Source organism: Vicia villosa, linkage group LG2, assembly GCF_029867415.1.
Source record: "Vicia villosa cultivar HV-30 ecotype Madison, WI linkage group LG2, Vvil1.0, whole genome shotgun sequence".
NCBI lineage: Eukaryota > Viridiplantae > Streptophyta > Magnoliopsida > Fabales > Fabaceae > Vicia > Vicia villosa.
The window spans coordinates 152,315,357-152,321,356 of NC_081181.1; the positions used below are offsets into that span (position 1 = coordinate 152,315,357).

The window sequence follows — 6,000 nt, forward strand, 5'->3', positions numbered from 1 at the left end:
GAAATATCTGAGCAGGCAAAGAAAAATAGAGCATCTGAAGTTGGTGGCTGCAACTATGCAGCGGGAAGTATTAGTGTGGCTGAAGTTGCGCGAAGGATGGTACATAAATTTATAAATTTTTTATTAAACTATTACTAGTAACAAACCCGTGCGTTCGCACGGGTTCTGATATGGGACGCGCATTTGTTTCAGATGTATATTTTTAATTAAAAAAATATTAAAAGTATGTAATATTTTTGTGGAAAAAAATAAGAATAATTAACATTAAATTGTGCCTAAAAAAATTCAGGAACAAAATTGAAAAAATTGTGTCTAAACAACCTTTTGTAATTTCATGTTCCCGTTAATAATCAATATTTTGATCAGTAACTTCATGTTTTAGTTAATATTTAATGTTTTGTTCACGAAATTCGTTCTCGTTAACTTCAAAATATTTTGATCAGTAACTTCATGTGTCTAAAAAAATTTAGGAACAAAATTTAATGCACCAAAATTAAATTGTGTCTAAACAACCTTTTATAACTTCATTTTCCCGTTAATAATCAATATTTTGATCAGTAACTTCATGTTCCAGTTAATATTTAATATTTTATTCACAAACTTCGTTCTCATTAATTTCAAAATATTTTGATCAGTAACTCCATGTTTCCGTTAATATTCAATATTTTGATCAGTAACTTCATGTTTCCGTTAATATTTAATATTTTGATCAATAACTTCAGGTTCCCGTTAATATTCAATATTGTGATCAGTAACTTCATGTTCCCGTTAATATTCAATATTGTGATTAATAATTTCATGTTCCCGTTAATATTCACTATTATATTCAGTAACTTCAGGTTCCCATTAATATTCAATATTGTCATAAGTAATTTCATGTTCCCGTTAATATTAAATATTGTGATCAGTAACTTCAGGTTCCCATTAATATTCAATATTGTGATCAGTAATTTCATGTTCCCGTTAATATTCATTATTTTAATTAGTAACTTCATATTTCCGTTAATATTCAATATTGTGAACAGTAACTTCATGTTTTCGTTAATATTCAATATTTTGATCAGTTATTTCATGTTTTCGTTAATATTCAATATTTTAATCAGTAACTTTAGATTCTCGTTAATATTTAATAGGCTAAATTACAGTTTTGGTCCCCCTATTTTGTGTGATTCATGAATTTAGTCCCCCTATTTTAAATTCAAACAGTTTTGGTCTCCCTATTTTATATTTAAACAGTTTTAGTCCCACTCTCATGTTTTTTCAAAGAAAATCGATGAGATTTTTTATTTATTAACTTATATTTTTATCTATGAAATTCAATAATAAGTTTATATACGATGATTTGTCATGTTTTACAAGTAATTTGTCATTCAAAAAGTAAAAATATCGTTAATTTTATGTGAAAAAGTATGAAAGGGGACCAAAATTGTTTAAATCTAAAATAGGGGGACCAAAACTGTTTAAATTTAAAATAGGGGGACCAATTTCGTGAATACGAGAAAATAGGGGGACCAAAATTTTAATTAAGCCTATAATATTGTGATCAGTAGTTTCATGTTTCTGTTAATTTTTAATATTTTGATCAGTAATTTCATGTTCCCGTTAATATTCAATATTCTAATAGTTGATTAATTCTCATATTTAAATATTTGAATTAATAATTTCATTTTTCTATTTTATATAATTTTCATATTAGAAGAAAATAAATTTATTAAAATTTTATTGCATTTATTTTCTCTTTGCCAAATAATAATTAACATCCATAAAATTAGTAACAAAATTACTGTATTTTAATTATTATCAGAAATAAATATTTATGACATGAATGATTATAAAATAAATTATAATTAAAGCAACTTATATATTAAGAATTTGGTCATGGATCTCCCCATATAATAAAGTCATTTATTTATCCAACTAATCAGTAGTAACATTTTTTTTATCAATAAATATTTTAAATTTCTTACATTATTTTAATTATTTACACTATTTAATAAAAATATACTTTTTATTGAAATCCAATTGCATTTTTAGTTTGATAAAGATGAATAGTTTTATGATTATCATAAATATCAAATATTAATATTAAATTAAAAAATAATGCAATAATTGTAAAAAAATTGAAAATAAAAATTAATGTTGCATTTAAAATTAAAAAAAATTATTTATTTTAGAATAAAGGTATTAATTATCATAAATGGACCATGAAAAATTTAATTATCATAAATTGAAAAACTGAAAGTATAAAGTAAATTGGTATTATTAATAATTTGAAAATTGATATTAAAAATGATATTAAAATTTAATTACCATAATTAACGTAATTAATTGATATTAAAAATAAATTGAAAATTGAAAATTAATATCATGGTAATTAATAAATTATTATCATAAATGGTCAATTTATAACATAATTCCACGTTTATAACGTAATTTCACTTTATAACATAATTTCATAGTTTTATTTTAATGTCCATATTTTATTTTAATGTCCATCTCATGAAAAGTTGGTCTACTTACTTTCATAGTTTCATTGTAATATCTCATCTCATTTTTATTCTTGGAATAATGTGACATCTGGGTTTTACAACTTTTTTTTAATTCTTGGAACAATGTGACATCTGGGTGACATATGGGTGTTTTAGAACATTTTTTTAAATTTTTGAAACACTATGAGATCTGAATTTTAGAATATATTTTTTTAATTCTTAGAACAATGCGAGATCTTGGTTTTAGATCATAATATTATATTTTACAAACAAAAATATAAGATTAATATTCTATATATGAGTGATGCATATTTTTTAAAATATAAAATAAAAATAAAAATTCAAAACTGTTGTAATTGTCATTTTCAAAACATTATCATTATTATAAATTAAAATTTTACAATAAAAAATAACTAAAAATATTTCCAAGAACAAATAAAATAGATGATTAATTTGATGAATACATCATTTATTTTTCATTCCTCGTATATAAATAATAGTAAAACAACAATGAAAGTTTGTTTTCTTAATGCATAAAATATGAAATTGAATTTCTCATAGTTTATTTATTCATGAAAGTGAATAACTCATATAATTCTTATGTTCATTATGTTATTAATATTTTATTAGAGGCTGGTTTTTAAAGTAGGAATATTGAAATTGGTTAGAACTTGCTATAAATTATAATATATCATTCAACTTTATATAATTCATATGACTCATTCCTATAATCATTTAACGACTAATAAAATAATATTTAACTTGATTTTTTTAAATAAAAAATATAATTTTAATCTGTTTGATTTTTTTTAAATAAAAAATATAATTTTAATATGTTTAACATAGAAAGTAAATATAATAGAATCTATATAAATCGTTTAAATTACAAAATGCTACTTTTAACAAAAATTATGTTTTTGAAATTTAAACTCCAGACAAAATTAACTTATAATATTTTGAACTAATTATAAGAGTGCTTTTGATTTCTTAAAAACTGAGAGATATCACATCAAACTCTAAATATTATAAGATAGGTCTATTAATATTAATATTATATTTTGTAAAGAAAAATAAATGATTAATATTCCATATTTTTCAAATAAAAATAAAAATTCAATAATGTCACATCGACTACATAGATGAGGGTATTCAGAAAAATAATGAGGAGTAGGTTGCTGCAGTAATGGTTCCATTGGACATGGTGCTTTGGAAAGACTCAATTGAAGGGTAAATACAGTCTCTCTCCTAAATTCTTGTGCAAATCTGCAAAAAAAATTATAAAAAATAAAATAAATAAGAAAAAAATCCTTAATTCTTGTGCAAATCTGCAAAAATTATAAAAAAAATAAAATAAATAAGAACAAAAGAAGGAGAAGAACAAAAGAAGGAGAAAATCAGAATGAGTATGAAATTTTTTTTTTTTGAGATTTGATAAAATAGATGTATATTTATGAATATGCAAATATTTATTTAGAAATCACATAATTTAATACAAATTAGAATAGAAGTTACAAAATATGTAACTTTTGTTTGGATTGAATCAACACGTAATTAATATATTAATTTTTTAATATCGATTAAAGAAGACTTGTATAATAAAAATTTAAAAAATAACAAACCTTGTTTTTGAAGAAGCAGACCATCAAACACCAGCAACAGCTTCCCAAAAATTCCATCAAGCTACAGTTACTTTCACACCTTAACATCAACCACAAAATCAAACATGCAAACAAAAGGAAAAAAAATGATGAAGAAAGAATAAATAGAATAAATAGAACATACAAATACTGAAAAAGTAGTTAAGAGAAAAACTCATTGAGGAAATAGATATGTTATGGCTCATTGATGTAGAACAATGCCTGAAAAATAAAACAATGAAAAAAGGTAAGAAAAAAACTCAGAAATCTATAAAGCCTAACACTTGAAGAATGAAGGTTAAAAATAAACTTTTTTAAGATCCGGAGGTTTCCTTCACAGATCCATTGGTTTTGATTTCAAACCTGGTGATGATTTTTGTGGTTTTAATTTCAGATCTGGTGGTCCAGTCAGAAGCCGTTTCAGATCTGAAAGATGAATAAGAAGATAAATCCTTGGTAAAGAGTAATGAATAGCAACTGAAAATAGAAAACAAAAACTCAATTAGTTAATAAAACGTGAAAAATAAACAAAGTTTTGAATAAGAAACTTTACTCCATTGATGATGAATGAAATGATGAAGAAGATGATGTCCCCAGTTGTGAGAAAGAAGATTGAAAACAGAGAGAGTAGTGAAAAAGAAAAAAAGTCAGAGAAAAGGGAAGAGAGGTTTGAGAGAGAAGTGAGAAGGTTTGCAGTAATAGCACGCCTAGGGAATAGCAATATAATTTTCAAAGCAAAAAAAATAGCATTAATAGAAGGAAAATAGGGTTTGTTATCAAAACAAAAGTTGGGCTTGTTAGTTAAGACATCCACGTGGTATCATTTGGAGCAAGAAGGGTAATTTAGGTATTTCAAGAACATCTTATTTTCTTATATGATAGATTTAAATGTTTCATTATGTATAATTAATTTTTTTTTACTTATTTAGCGTGAAGAATTAGGCAGAACTCCACTTCTTAATGAGCTCCACATGGAGACTCATCTCAAGAGAAATGGAGAGTTTATTGACGAGCGCGCAAAAATCACTCAAGTAAGTTACTTTTATATCAAATATATTTTATTTATTTCTTTTATATGTACATAGTTTTATTTCTTTTATATGTAATAGTTTATTTGAATCATGATAACATTTAATTTTTTTATAGGAGAATTTTGATAAAGAACTTGCCATAAAGTTGTCAGAGCATCCTGAAATACCCGAACCACCACCAGGGTATCCTGTTGACCCCAGTCTTGGTTTTCAGACTTGGTATAAGGTTTCAGGTGGAAAGAAGAAAAATGGGAGAGTGTATTGTACTGGAGGGTATTCCAAAAATATCAAGCGGCGTAGTAGAGATTTTAAAATGAGATATGCTGATGGAGAAGGATCATCCACTCCACCTATATTAACCGCCGAAATGCTTGAAACTGTGAGAAACTTGGCAAATACTGAGGCAGCACAACAAGTAGCAGCAAGAAACTTGGAAATTGAAGAGATGAAGAGAAAACAATTAGAGATGCAGGAGGAAATGCAAAGAAGAGAAAGAGAATTACGGGAAGAAATGAGGAGAGAATTTCAGGAAGAAATGAGGAGGCAGACACAGGAATATCAAGAAGCAATGCGAATTGCAAATGAGCGGTCACAAAGGTTTGATCAGTTTTTTGCTTCACAAAATATGAGTGGTGGTGGATTTGGAGGAACTAGTGGATATGGAGGAGCTGATGAAGAAGAGGAGGAACAAGATGGGGGGAATAATTAAATTTACATATTTAAGTTTTTTTTAATTTGTATTGAACAATTTGTGTTAATTATTTTGAACTTATTTTTAAATATTATTGTAATTTTGTATGGAGTTTAATTTTTAATATATTTGCTTAAATATTAATTATTATA

General features: G+C 25.1%; 1 long non-coding RNA gene across 2 annotated transcripts; it reads right to left on the reverse strand.

The window, feature by feature from the left end:
* Nucleotides 1-3,617: 3,617 nt before the first annotated feature.
* LOC131647091 (uncharacterized) lies at nt 3,618-4,816 on the reverse strand. Of its 2 annotated transcripts, none has more exons than XR_009297736.1 (4): nt 4,680-4,816; nt 4,490-4,552; nt 4,109-4,348; nt 3,618-3,752 (listed from the first exon to the last, which is right to left on the reverse strand). It is a non-coding gene; the product is annotated as an uncharacterized LOC131647091 (long non-coding RNA). The 2 variants fall into 2 exon arrangements; XR_009297735.1 differs by having other exon boundaries at nt 4,490-4,603.
* Nucleotides 4,817-6,000: the final 1,184 nt, after the last annotated feature.